The 13,727-nt window shown below is 45.9% G+C and overlaps 1 protein-coding gene across 5 annotated transcripts in view; it reads right to left on the bottom strand.

Annotated features, from left to right (window-relative positions):
• PHF1 (PHD finger protein 1) overlaps nucleotides 1-13,727 on the bottom strand; it is an 836,267-nt gene that overhangs the window by 393,928 nt on the left and 428,612 nt on the right. The window lies entirely within an intron of this gene.

Raw genomic sequence — 13,727 nt, 5'->3', positions numbered from 1 at the left:
AGGCAATCACACGCCCCACATTCTTTCCCAATCCATTAAATCCTCCAGAAAGGTCCCTTCATTCTCTTGGCCTCAAGAGGGTTCTGAAATTCTATTTAGACAAAATAAAGACCCTGAGAAAGTCAGATCGTCTGTTTATAAATTACGGTTCCATAAACACAGGTTCTGCAGCTTCCAAAGGGTCTATCTCATACCTGCCTATCATTGTCCTATCAACTAGCTCACAGAGCTCTCCCGGGTAAACCAAAGGCCAATTCTACTAGGGGGAAAGCATCGACCACAGCTCTTCTTAGGAATGTACCTATTGCAGAGATTTGTAAAGCAACCACATGGCAATCAGTGCACACTTTTACTCACCATTACTGTTTAGACTTTGACACACAGGCGGATGACCAGTTTGGGCCTGCCTCGTTAAGAAGTTTGTTTGGTCATCCTTGAAACGTTATTTGTGCTGGGTTTATACTGTTGCTTGTCCGCAGGAAAGTGGGTATGGGATTGCTATTCTATTCAGTGCTTACGAGTATTGATGAGTATCCCCTGGAAGAGAAGGATTAGTTACTTACCTGTAATCCTAGTTCTCTTCCAGGGGTATACTCAAAGTCATAAGCAACCCTCCCGCCTCCCCGAATGAGTATTGACAGTATAGTATTGTTTCTACATCTTGTGCCATGATTCCTTTATGTTTGTAAACCGTACAAAAGAACTGACCTGTCACCTGTGGTGCATGATAGGAGCAGGGGGCTCCTGGAGGTCTTAAAGGCAAGTGTCCAGGTTCTTGGAATCCTTAAACGCAGGGTGCCAGTTTTTTTATACTGTGATGTTTTTTTCTTCTATGCAGCTAATTGCCTATTACTTGACCTTTTCTGAAAATAAAGGGCTGTGTTGAAAAACTATTACAGTGTATGTTTTCTGTTGCAGTGTTTATATGAGAGATTATTTTATTTTTCTAAAAAAAAAACATGTCGTTTTGGCATATTAGTAACAACAAATTGAGAGATAGGGTCTTGCAAAAGACACTCTTAGTCCCCCTGGTCAATCTTATTAAACAACAGAAGAGTGTCGTCAAAGAAAAGGAAAAATATTGTGAGCACAGAACACAGAGAAGACAAAATCAACCTAAATGAGTCACATTGGAGACCCGTAGGGATTTTTCAGGAAGCCCTCACTCACCACCCTGGGTGGTGACATGCTTCATCATCCACAAGGTCCGGTAGTAGGAGACGCTAGGTGCTGAGCGGGTGCCAGGCGCTGCGGGCGGTGTGCCATTGTCGCCTCCACCCCCTCCCGAGACCTATGGGGTGTGGATCTTTTTAATTACAAACTATACAGGTACCTCGAAAGTGAGGTAATCTCACAACTTGATGGTTTGTTTTTTGCACCTTAATATTTTTCACTCCTGATTTTAACTTTCACGTCCTCTGGTTAGGGTGGGCCTTAGCGTGCCCATACCGCCGAGGTACACAACTTACGGTCCTAATGAAAGCCCAGTAAACAACACATAGATGGGCAGAAACATGTCGACCACACTTTAAGTGGAAACAACCAAAGCATTATTTGGTAGATTTCCCACACATATATTTTATCCATGTCAGACTGACCACTGAATTAAAATAAATTTGTATGGAACAGCCCTTGACATTTTTAAATCACACTTCTTTTTGACACTCTTGCCACAAAAACCAGCTCCGCAGTAATCTGGCGTTGCAGCACACCAGGGAGGCATTCGGCTTCTCCTGGTGGGCCCGATGATGAAGCATGTCACCACCCAGGGTGGTGAGTGAGGGCTTCCTGAAAAATCCCGACGGGTCTCCAATGTGACTCATTTAGGTTGATTTTGTCTTCTCTGTGTTCTGTGCTCAAAATGTTGTCATATTAGCCTCTTTGAAGTATATTAGGCTGCATGTTTATGTATGAATACATGTATATATGTATGTTTTGGAAGTACTCTGTACTTGTTTGTCTAAACATACACATATATAAATTGCTATCAATTGGACATATGATCATACGGCCTTTACAGGACCCAGTTATAAATAGAACTAACGAATATACGATTAGATGGGCAGGTGTAGATACTTCTTTTCTAACTAAATTACTTTTAACTAATTGCAAAACAGATTTTTTTAGCATGTCTCGACGAGACTGCATTAGATGTCAATATTCTTAATTCTTTCTGTAAAATTTCAAAGGCCATTCCCAATAGTTTAATAATCAACCCCAAAAGATCCTTTAATGGTACGCAAGGTTGGTTTGATTCCCAGTGCAGTAAGTCATATGCAGCTTTGAAACTTGCCCTACACTAGCCAAGGAGAGATTAGGAAGCAATAAATAGGGCTAGGGTGACGTATAAGACGTCGCTCAAAGCACGAAAGGAGCCTATTAGATTAGAACTATGGCAGTCCCTTAAGCGAGCCTCTGCTTTAAAGGATATGAAAGGCTTTTGGAAGGCCGTAAATGCTCCGTTCCTGGCCCCGAAAAACTATCCAAGTTTTGAAAACACGATCAGGGAGGACCTTTGGGTGTCTCACTTTTCCAGCTTTTACTGTAAAAACGCATCCCCCAATACCAGAGAGGACACTGGGCCAAGCACAGTAAGTCACCTCCCAATCTGCATTGATTTCAATGTGGACGAGGTGATCCTGGCTATTAATGCAAGTATAGGGGGAAAAGCTCCGGGACCCAACATTATTCCTGTCAATTTATATAAATCATGCCCATTGCTTTGGGGCCCACTTTTAACCCTGGTTCTAAGGGCTTGCTGCACACAAGGGTTTACCCCGACATGGACGGAATCCATTCTCGTTCCTATTTTCAAGAAAGGCGATCGTAATGATCCGGCCTGTTACAGACCCATTTCTTTGTTAGATTCCCTCCTGAAAGTGTCTGGACGCGTAGTCCTAAACAGACTGCAGTCGTGGGTGGAGGATACAGGTGTCCTCTCAGAGCTACAGTACGGATTCCGTCAAGGTCTCGGTTCTGTGGAACAGAGTTTGAACCTGAACCCTATAATGGGTAAATACATGCAGGCAAAAAGAGGGAGCCTTTTTTATGTGCTTCGTCGACTTAAGTTCGGCGTTTGACTGTCAATCACCAGAAGTTGTGGCGCATCCTAGAGGACATAGGGGTGGAAATGTCATTAATCAACTTCCTCAAACAGTCGTACTTAGATGCTCGGGCTAGGGTGCGAAATGGTAGAACTCAGTCCTAGTTTCCCTGTTAGGAAGGGTGTTAGGTAGGGGTGCATTTTAGCACCCCTCCTTCTTACCCTTTAGATAAACAGCCTAGGGTACACTTTATCAAAGGAATGCCAAGACCTACCCAGACTAGGCAAAAGGATAATTGGTGCTTTGCTATACGCAGATGATGCGGTCTTGCTAGCCCGCACCCCATTAGGCATGCAGAAAATTGGGACGAGTTTTGCCTCTTATATGTCTAGCCTGGATCTCCATGTTAATATTAGTAAAACCTTCGTAATGAAATGCAGTAAGCCCAGTGTGAAGTGCCGTAATATTTTTGTTAATACAAAAAAACTTGAATTCACTAATCACTTTTCCTACCTGGGAATTGTCTTTGATAATAGGGGCCTATGGTCAAAAGCTATCAACTGTAGAGAACTGCTTTTTGCCAAAAACCATCGGTGCCTTGATGAATTTTTCCAGGAAGTTAGGAAAGCACCCTATCGAGGACTTGTTGATAATATATAAAGCTAAATGTATTTCAGTTGCTCTATATGGAGCTGGCATTTGGGGTTATGCAATGTAGAGTCCCTTGAGCAAGTTGAGAATAGGTTTTTGAGATTTTTATTAGCTGTCCCAAATTCTACGGCTACGTACACTAAATTAGGGCTGTCGTCATACTTGTCCGACCTTATTAGAATCCAGACAATTTTATTATGGCATAAGGTCTGGACAGGTGCTACTACCGGCCTCAAGCGGGACGTGATCAAAGATTGTCTGAACTTGCAACGGGCACAACGTACTCCCTGGCTCGAATATGTCAAAAAATGTATGCATGACCTAGATTTCTCAGATTATTTTGCTAACCCAATACCCTGTCTCTTCTCTCAAGGAAGGATCTCAAGGCTGTATGTATTAACCACCTGGAGACTATTAGATTGCCATCTAATATCATGAAATTCTTAGTCAGAGCTAATCAATTGCCCTGGACTCAGCCAGGAATCCAACCCTACTTATTAACAGCCCATAGAAATTATGACAGGATGTTACTGACAAGCTTACGTCTTGGCAATTTCAATAACCTGGTAACATTTCCTCAGGTAAATGACTGGTCACATGCTCTTTGTTCATGCCCCTGTGACAAATCATCTGCACAGTCCACAATTCACACACTATTTTTCTGTAAGTTTTTTACTTTACTTAGGAAAAGATGGATCCTTCCTTATTTGAAACTGCAAGGTCCGAGACAATGTCGACCCGCTTTTGTTAAGCTACAATCCCTAGATGACGACATTTTTAACGATCATATTGTAAAATATATGATAGAGGTGATAAGAACAAGGGAATCTATGCAAGGCCCATCTTCTGTTAAATTGACCTTGGTTTTTACCTAGGTTAAGGCCACATTGAAATCTGTTTTTAGTCTTTGCCTTGTGCAAACTGTAGATAGCTGTTCACCTTTTAATATATTCTTCTTAACTTCTAATGATGATATTTTGTTATATGTCTGTCAAATTGTGATTACATGAATTCATTTTCTTATGCTTATTGCTATGTATTCTGCTTTTATGATTTGACATTTTTAAATCGAATGTGGGCGGGTATTATTCAGTGCTTAGGTCTATTGATGAGTATCCCCTGGAAAAAAATGTTCTTTCTATTGTATTGTCTAACTGCAGATTCGTCACCTTTTGAATTCCCCAAGCCTTTAGAACTTTTTCCAATACCTGCATATATCCCTATGCGCTGATGTCAGGTTACTACAAAGCATTTCTGCATCCTAAGATGCTGTGTCTGTGACAGACTGAAACCTGTGACTGTTTACAAAATGTAACAGTCTATTCAACAGAACAGGGGAAGGTAGGGTGGAAGGTATTTGAGAAATTTGCAGTTATAATATCCACCAGACAAAGCATTAACTGCAGATTTCTCACCTTTTGAATAGATACCAGTGCAGTACCTTCCCATAGATGAAGGGTCTGAGGTGTGGACTTCATACTAGAAATCTGCAGGTCTGAAATTGAAAGTGCAGTAATTCCTGGTGAAGGTGTGAACAGGAGCCCGTGTAGCAAGCTCACAGAATACGACCGGCCCAGGCCATAGTGGCAGCCTTGACTCTGGTAGAAGGAGCCCAAAGGTAACTCCACAAGGCTCCCTCTAGGCTGCCTCGTCTCAGACACATACCCTTGTGTTGAGTTCAATTACGGAGGCAGTACCACTGTAGAGCCTGCATGTGCCAATGAGGTGACACTCCATCAGGAAGCACAAGGCCAGGTGACCAAGAAACCTCTGAATCGTCCTGGCCAATACACAGTTGCACATCTGAAATATCTGAATGATATAGTGAATGTCCTGAAAACCCTGCAAATTGGAAAGACTTTGAAATCCTCTGTATCCAGGACTGCCCCAATTAAGGGAACATTCAACATTGACCTTAGATGGGATTTCAGATCACTGACAGAGAATCACAGAGAGGATAGCATGACATTTATCTGTGACTTACTGCGCCAAGCCTGCATTTATATGGCAGTCACAGTAGTGAGGAAATATGTGCATTACTACCGAAACCAACATTCAACCGGCTTGGACTTTAGCAAAGATGTGGAGGTGTTACCTGGAGCCAGCAGTGAGCTAGGTGAAGTCCCAAATCTCAGAGATGTGGACATTTCCAAAAAAGCAGCCACATAGACTACGTAGAGACCTTACCCTCCTCTGGAGTCAGCTATGACCCAGGAGGGCACCAGCTAGGGAATGGAGTCGGAGATGGACGACTGACGTGAAGTCACAATCTCTCCCTGGGCCAGAAGTGGCCGTGGAAGGACTCCCGCGTGCACTTTGTAAGAAAATGCCTCTTTTTGTATGGTCACCCCCAAGTTTTTTGACTGATGCTGCTGCTTTTTGGACTCAGACTGCACTATAGGTAATCATACCTCCGTGCCAGTGCCCTGGCACTAACGTGTATGCCAAATTGGCTGTACCCAATTGGAAATTACTAGCCCACCAGTAAAGTCCTGAGTAAATGGTACTCTGAGCATGTACGTTAGAGGGGTATCCAAGGGCTTGCAAGACTGATTGTGCCTCCCATAGGTTCCCCAAGTAAAACAAGTCCCCGAGTCCACCACTGCAGACAGGTACAGCAGTTGTGCACTGCTAGCCCGACTTTGCTATTGAAAGCAATGGCAAAGCCACTATTTCCCCTGTACCTGTACATCTGTGTCAGTCAGCCCTTTGTTAGGCCTACGAAGCCATAAGGGAGGGTGCAACATATGACACAGGTACTTTACACAACTTGACACAAGAACACACAAAACAACCATTTTACTGTGGAAAGACTTGTTCAACCAACTGACGAGTACAGGGTTACATGCTGAACTCTTCCGCTGTGCTAAATCCGGAATGGTGTAACCAAAGAGGGCACTCCAAGGTATCAAACAACTTGTTGTGCCCAAATCACATCTCAAGTCAAAATTCATGTAACTAGCTGCAGTGTGCAGCTTTAGCAAAGATGCCACTTTGTTGGTTTTAAAAATCCTATTCCTTCCCAGGCACACATGAAGACTGCTCCACAAGACAGCTTTCTGCCCTCCTGGATTGACGTGCTAACGATACTCTGGAAGGAGAACAAATAGGGATTGCAGGCCAGGTAGTTGTCAACTCCCTCCTGCAGGAGGCCACTTGGATGTTAACCCCAAAAGGCAGGCTTCAAATGTGAAGCTGCCTGTGAAGAACAGATGTGGCACACAAGGGGGAGGGCTGCCCCATTGTTGAGGTAGTCAGGGAGCAGAAGGGGTAAACCCGTTGCCAAACGGGTTTCCCCAGGGGCGTAAAGCCCTGAGATAGCCACACCCCAGGAGTGGGAAAGTGAGGTCTGTACACCAGGAAATGGGGTCTCACCATATTGGGAGTGGGAAGAAGAAAATTACTTACCTGTAACTGTGGTTCTCCAGTATTGGTATTTTTTTATAGATTCACATGCTTGAACCATTCCTCGAAGTAGAAGTCCCTCTGTATCATAATAAATAATGTCTAACAGAACAGTAGATAGATATAGCATTGAAGCATAGTTCTATAGCATATCAATGTCCTTTTTAAAAAAGGACCAAATGTAAACCCTTTAACCAATCAGGTTTCAGCACCCTCTGGAATTCTTCCAAGAGAGGCAGAGTTCCTCAGATCTTTTTGAATGAGTGTGCTATAGTAGAGGTAGAGGAAATTCCAGTATTGGATTTTATATAGATTCACATGCTTGAATGAGAATAGCCTGCAATAAACACAAACACAGACACACATATATACACATATAATATATTATATATCAACTACCCTCATCGTCTACAGTCAATGGGGATGCACATGAACATTTGTAGCACCGAGCATGCATGCATTCATACACATATATAATAAAGCAGTTGGTGGGATCAAAGTTAGGAGAACTTTACTTTATTGAAGTAGATGTCTGAGCACTGCTTGCCCGCAGCCGCATCTGCCCTATCTGTATTATCTAGGCAGTAGTGCTTTGTGAAAAAGTGCCTTCTGGACCATGCTGCATCCCTGCAGATATGTCAAATGGGCACACTGGCAAAAAAAAGCTGTTGAGGTAGAAACAGCCTTGGTGGAATGGGCTTTAACCTCATCTTGCAATGGCTTCCCAGCTCGTCTGTGGTAGAAGTCAATGGTGGAACCTAGCCACCTTGCAACCTCAGCAACTGGGCGACTTTGAGAGAGGTTACCGTAAGGCACAAATAGTTGGCCTTCTGTGCTTGTATGACGGGTTCTGTGCAAATTGAACTTCAAACATCTCTTGATGTGTAAAGATTTTTCCACTATAGTCTGCGGATTCGGGAGAAGGTGTGTAACACAACAGACATGGAAGTCAAAGAACAACTGACCTAACTGTCACCCCTGAGGAATAAAGGGAAGATGTGGGTCATGGCTGCCTTAAAGGCACAGTGGTACAAAAGGGGGTGGTAATGGACGGAGCATCTGAACCAATCAAACACTCACACCCAGTCAAAAGATCTGGGTTTAATCCATCACCGTTCTTTAGCCCACTCTGCCACCCCAGTTCCGACATGTCCATATGCAAATCAGTCTGACCCTGTGCCTCATGGGAACAGTCCAGCCCGAACTGCCAAGCCATGCCTTCCCTGGACCGGAAACAAGCTTCCGAGGACCGGTTTCTGGCATTACAGAGTGGGCTAAAGAACGGTGATGGATCAAACCCAGATCTTTTGACTGGGTGTGAGTGTTTGATTGGTTCAGATGCTCTGTCCATCACCACCCCCTTTTGTACCGCTTAAAGGCACAGTGTCAGTTTTTTGCTCTTGCAATTGCTTTCACTTTCTATGCTGTTAAGATTCCAACGCAGCCTAGGGGTCAACAATGCCTGCCGTGTGACATGACCATTTTCTGTTGTTCTTTAAAGAGAGTTCAGTGTCTCATTGTCCTCCTAAATTTGGTTTGTCTTTTGCTACTAACACAGTTTATCAGATCCCTGGTTAGCATTATTTTATTGGATGCTGCATTGGCTTGTGGAAAAAGTAATATGGAATATGCTACTTACCAGTATGCATCTGTTCTTGGCATGTAGGGCTGCTGACATTTATATCTATGCATAGATCGCCACCTAGTGTTGGGTCCGGATGATTGCACATTGTTGTCCTGGAAGAGTCTTCGAAGTATCACGAGATAGGTGACTCCTCCCCTGGACTACAGTGCGCATGGGCATCCCCTCCATGCTCAGATTGTTTTTAGCCATTGTGGCAGAGATGGAGTGTGATATAGTAAGTGATGACCATGCATGAGAATAATTAAATTAATTCTGAGTGCTACAGCTGCGACAGGCACCGGGGAGGAGGGCGGGCGATATAAATGTCAGCAGCCCTACATGCCAAGAACAGATGCATACTGGTAAGTAGCATATTCCGTTCAAGGCATGTGGGCTGCTGAATTTATATCTATGCATAGAATAAATAGTAGGACCCTCCTTAGCGGCGGTTGCCCGTGCCAGCTGCAGCAGTCTGAAAGAGAGTTCTGAGAACAGCCTGACCTACAGCAGCTAGCTGTTTGGAGGGTACATCCACGCAGTAGTGTTTGGTGAATGTGTGTATAGTGGTCCATGTGGCTGCTCTACATATGTCCTCTAGAGGAATGTTACCTAGGAAAGCCATGGATGCCCCCAACTTGCGTGTGGAATGCGCCCTTGAGGAGACTGTTAACGTGCGTTTAGCCTTTTGATAACAGATTTGGATGCACTTAACAATCCATCTGGCTATACCTGATTTAGAAATTGGATTGCCCTTGTGCTGTGGAGAGAAGGCAACGAACAGTTGTTTAGTTTTCCTGAAATCTTTAGTCCTGTCTATGTAATACAAGAGAGCTCGTTTAACATCTAGTGTGTGTAGAGCTCTGTCCGCTACTGAATCAGGATTCGGGAAGAATACGGGTAGTTCAATAGTTTGGTTAATGTGGAACTGTGACACTACCTTGGGCATAAATTTAGGGTTGGTGCGCAGCACAACCCTATTAGCATGTATCTGGATAAAAGGTTCCTGAATAGTGAGGGCTTGCAGCTCACTAACTCGTCGTAGCGACGTAATTGTCACCAGAAAAGCCACTTTCCATGTGAGAAATTGTATCTCGCAAGAGTGAAGAGGTTCAAATGGTGGGCCCATGAGCCTGGTGAGGACTATGTTGAGGTTCCAGACAGGCGAAGGCGGGTGTCTTGGAGGAATGACCCTTTTCATTCCCTCCATAAAAGCTTTAATGGCTGGCACTCTGAAAAGGGATAGGTGTTGTCTATTTTGAAGGTAAGCCGCCATTGCAGCTAAGTGTATCCTGATGGAACTATACGCCAGATTACACTTGTATAGGTGCAGCAAGTAACCAATGATGTTTTGCGTTGAAGCATCAAGTGGATTTATGTTATTATTGGAGCAATAGATAACAAAACGCTTCCATTTTGCCGCGTAGCAGGCCCTGGTGGTAGGTCGCCTAGCCTCCTTAATGATGTCCATGCAGTCAGGAGGCAGGTTCAGGTAGCCAAACTCTATGACCTCAGGAGCCATATTGCAAGGCTCAACCGCTGCGGATCTGGGTGCTGAAAGTCTCCATGGCTCTGAGTGAGGAGACTGGGTGTGAGTCTTAGGCGCTGGTGTGGAACTACGGAAAGTTCCAGGAACTTGGTGTACCACGACTGCCGTGCCCACGTTGGAGCAACCAGGATGAGTGTCATGGAGTGTTGCCTCAGTTTGCGTGCCACTAGCGGTATGAGTGGTGCTGGAGGAAAGGCGTACGCAAATCTGTTCGACCAGTTCATCCATATCGCATTGGCCTGAGACTGCGGGTGTGGGAACCTGGCGGCGAAGGTGCGGCATTTTGCGTTTTCGTGAGTGGCGAATAGGTCGATCTCTGGATGACCCCACTGCTGGAAATATGGTTGGAGCACTGAGGGATGTATCTCCCACTCGTGCATCTGATGGCTGTGTCTGCTGAGCAGGTCCGCCATCTGGTTGTCCCTGCCTGGGAGGTGTTCTGCCATGAGAAACATGTTTCTCTGAATGGCCCACTTCCACATGCACTGTGCTAGGTGTGACGATTGTGGAGAGTGTCCCCCCCCCTGCTTTTGGATGTAATACATCGCAGTCATGTTGTCCGTCCGGATCAACACGCCTTTGTTGCAGAGATGCAACTTGAATGCCTTCATTGCCATGAAGATTGCCATCAGTTCCAGTAGGTTGATGTGCATCTTCTGCTGTTGCGGTGACCATAGTCCCTGCACTGTATAATGGAGGACATGCGCTCCCGAGCCCTGGAGAGATGCGTCCGTCGTTAGTATTATCTGTGGTACAGGCTCTTGGAACGGTCGTCCCCTGCAAAGGTTTTATGTGTTCCACCAATGCAGAGAGTTGTATGCACGACCGGTCACCAACACTAGGTCTTTTAGCTGTCCTTGAGCCTGGTTCCACTGGCGTGCCAAGCATTCCTGAAGCGGACGCATGTGTAGTCTTGCGTGCGGGACTATAAAGATGCAGGAGGCCATCATGCCGATTAGTTGCATGAACATCTGCGCTGGGAGTGAGTGTTGTGGCCTGAATTTTTGAATCAACACGTGCATGCTGTTGACCCTCGCAGAGTTTGGTTGCGCTGTGGCAGTGAGCGTGTTTATTTCCGCGCCTAGGTACTGTTGTACATGTGCGGGTTGAAGATGCGACTTTTGGTAATTGAGCAAAAATCCTAGACTGTGCAGGAGGTGGATTGTGCGTGACATGTGGTCGGCACACTGCTGGGCAGACTTTGCTTGTACCAGCCAGTCGTCTAGATACGGATAGACATGGATGTGTTGCCTCCGAAGATGCGCGGCCACCGTCGCCAAGCACTTTGTGAACACTTTGGGGGCTGTAGTGACCCCGAAAGGCAAGACCGTGAACTGGTATTGCTGGTTGTTGATGGTGAACCTGAGATATTTCCTGTGACTGGGGTGAATGGGAATGTGGAAGTAAGCATCCTTTAGATCTAGGGTTGCTAGGAAATCTCCTTGACTGAGCAACGGGAGAACCTGCTGTAACGTTAGCATGTGAAAGTGCTCTGATAGGATGTATAGGTTTAGAGGTCTCAGGTCTAGAATGGGCCTGAGAGACCAGTCCTTTTTTGGGATTAAGAAGTACAGTGAATACACCCCTGACCCCTGTTCCCTGTTGTTCCAAAGGCACGAGTTCTATGGCCCCTTTTTGCAGCATGGAAATGACTTCTTGCTGCAATAAGTGCATGTGCTCAGCGGACATAGGACGGTGCCTTGGGGGTATGTTGGGTGGAGTGGAGGTTAGTTCTAGACAGTAACCGTGTTGTATAAGTTGTCTCACCCACCTGTCCGTGGTAATGCCTTCCCAGACTGGCAGGAACCGTTGGAGTCTCCCCCCGACTGGTGTTATATGGTCGGGGGGCAGTGACAAGGCGTCACTGCTTGTTAGTGGCGGAGGATCTGGCATTATTATTTCCACGTCCTCTGCCCTTGGTGCTGTTTCCACGGTACCCACCCCTATTGTTTTTGTTATAGGTGGTCTGTGTTCCTCCCTTGGTGTATTGTGCCTGTTGTGACGCTTGTCCTCTAGAAGCTCCCCTGTTATCGGAGCGACGAAAGGAACCGCCCCTGAACTGCTGAGACTGCAGAGCTCCCATGGATTTCACAGTTTCAGTGTCCTTTTTAATCTTCTCAAGAGTGGGGTCTACCTCTGGACCAAACAGGAAGTCAGGGTTCACCGGCTGATTGAGTAGGGTAGTTTGGATTTCAGACTTAAAGCCAGAGATACGGAGCCAGGCACGCCTCCTGATCATAACGCTAGTGTTTATGGCTCTTGCTGCTGTGTCGGCTGCGTCCAACGCGCACTTAATGGACGCGTTGGAGATCAACTTCCCCTCCTGTATAAGCATTTCTGCTCCCTCCTTATAAGCATCTGGCAGGTGTTGCATGAGCTGCTCTAACGTGTCATAGTGTGCCCTGTCATATCTTGCTAACAGGGCTTGGGTATTGGAGATCATCCAAATATTAGCAGCTTGAGCTGCCACACGTTTCTCAGAGGCTTCTAAGATCTTTCATTCTTTGTCCGGAGGAGGAGCATCACCCGTTGTCTGAGAGCATGAGCCACCACTAAGGAGTCCAGTGGAAGCTGGCCCTTGATGTAGGTAGGGTCCACAGGCGCAGGCCGGTACTTCCTCTCAATTCTTGGGTTCACCACCCTTGCTTTAGTGGGCTCTTTAAAAATGTCACTGGCATGTTTGAGCACACCTTTGACCATAGGCAGAGTTTTTATAGACCTTTCTGATGTGGAAAATGTATCAAAAAGAAAGTCTTCCTCCACGGGGTCAGCGTGCATATCCACGTCATGGTTAAGCGCCGCCCTCTCAATAAGTGCGTTGAAAGCAGCAGTATCCTCAGGAGGCGAAGGCTTGATAGCATATGAAAGAGTATCAGGATTGGTGTGTGGGTCAGGGTCCACAGAATCCGCCCACGCCTGGGACTCATCTGGATCAGCACCAATGGGATAATTGAACTGGTCCTCATTGTCTCCTCCCTCCACATCCTCAGTGACATTTGTGGGAGAGTAGGTATAGCCCTGATCATATGATGGCATGGGCTCAAAAAGAACAGGAGAGGTGGTAGAGTCTCTTTTTCTTCAGAGGTATCTTATAATGTTCCATAGGCGTTTCAGGCCTGATCTTACGCTGGTAAACAGTGAGTCGTCCTGATTTGGAGTCGATGTAGAATTTCGACTGGTTGTCGTGGGACGGTGGCTGGAATACAACGTCTTCCGACCGAGGCTGAGTGGTCGCGGTACCCGACGTCGACTTGGCAGAGTCGGTAGCCTGAGTATGTTGAACAGTTTTAGGCCGCGCCGTCGGGGGTAGTCCGAACTTTATCGGTGCTGTAAGCATTGGCGACGGACTGACTGTTTTCGATGGAGGCGGTGTCTTCGATTCGACCGACTTCGACGGTTCAGCGCGTTTGAGGCCTTGCGTCGATTCGAGCCGTTGTTGCTTTGCAGGAGTGCCCTC

The sequence above is a fragment of the Lissotriton helveticus genome, chromosome 5_1, assembly GCF_964261635.1.
Source record: "Lissotriton helveticus chromosome 5_1, aLisHel1.1, whole genome shotgun sequence".
Lineage (NCBI taxonomy): Eukaryota > Metazoa > Chordata > Amphibia > Caudata > Salamandridae > Lissotriton > Lissotriton helveticus.
This window is presented reverse-complemented; position numbering and strand designations above follow the sequence as displayed.